Below are 1,273 nucleotides of genomic sequence, written 5' to 3' on the forward strand. Positions count from 1 at the left end.
TCAAAACTAAACAGTACCCAGTTTTCCTGTTCGACATTACCATCACTATGCAGGAAGGTTTTAACCATACTTTCTGACATTCCCGCAGAACCACGATGTCAGCGTTGTGATCAGTCCTTCCTGCCTGGTCCTTTAACAGGAATGGAATGTGCCATACCAGTGGTAAGATATTTGACTTCTGTCTGCGCTGCAATATCACCGGAAGGTCGCAGATTCGAGTCCTCAAAATTTTGTGTGTTGATGTTACCAAGTGTATCCACCGCGGCTTAAACCACGAAGCACAAATATTTGCGCGGTTGACGTGGGGAGCTGGGGTGCTGCTCGCGACAGAGAAAACAAGGAGAAGCTGAGAGATTAAATGAGAGAGAGAGAGAGAGAGAGAGAGAGAGAGAGAGAGAGAGAGAGAGAGAGAGAGAGAGAGAGAGAGAGAGAGAGAGAGAGAGAATGAAATAGAGGGGGGAGAGGCAAACTGAAAAGGTGGAACCTAGAAGACTTCTGGTGGAGAATTTGAACAGAGAGTCTGTATGGTGGGACTAGGAAGGAGTGGATTACAGGTGGGAGGAAAAAGAAAGCGATTTGACATTTTAAGGTAGGTTTGAAATTTTCCAGCACACGGTTATGATGTTTGCCTGGATGGGAACATTTCAGATATGAGCTCCGTTGAAACCACAATGCATCCTCATGCGACAATACATGACAATAGGTTTGAAGGCTGATTCTCCCGTTACGCAGTGTACGTTATCCATGAACCTCCTTAGGTTGAAATCCGTTTATGTTCTCCTGTAAATTATATATAATTTCTATTAATCCTTCTTTCTTTAAGTTACCTTTGTCAGGTTTGAAATACAATGCGCTACTGCTAGAAAAGCGAATGTTCATTATATTTACACCTGGATGCCCATGACAGTAAACTTGAACACAAAGTGAAAAATTGAGTCTCAAGTTCATTTGAAGCACTGAAGCCCAAACAATGTTTCTGCCCGGGATTGAACTGGGGACCTTTCGCGTGTAAAGCGAATGTGATAACCACTACACCACAGAAGCCGTGCAAAGCGCTCAATGCTTTGCGCTCTTGAGCAATGACCCGAGGCAACCCCTCCCCGCCATGCTCTGAAGTACAGCAAGAAGTACAAAACATTGCCCACTGTTCCATTCCGTTTTCAGTAACACGTATTAAATAGTTTAGGACCTTATTCCCTGGAATATGGGTATAGGTAGAGTGTTACAGTGACGTGGCAGTGGAACGAACCCAAGTGCGGAACACGGGCGTGGA

At 44.7% G+C, this 1,273-nt stretch overlaps 1 non-coding gene across 1 annotated transcript; it reads right to left on the reverse strand.

Annotated features, from left to right (window-relative positions):
* Positions 1-971: 971 nt before the first annotated feature.
* On the reverse strand, positions 972-1,044 carry trnav-uac (transfer RNA valine (anticodon UAC)). The gene has a single exon. It is a non-coding gene; the product is annotated as a tRNA-Val (tRNA).
* Positions 1,045-1,273: the final 229 nt, after the last annotated feature.

Source organism: Hemitrygon akajei, unplaced genomic scaffold, assembly GCF_048418815.1.
Source record: "Hemitrygon akajei unplaced genomic scaffold, sHemAka1.3 Scf000041, whole genome shotgun sequence".
NCBI classification, from domain to species: domain Eukaryota; kingdom Metazoa; phylum Chordata; class Chondrichthyes; order Myliobatiformes; family Dasyatidae; genus Hemitrygon; species Hemitrygon akajei.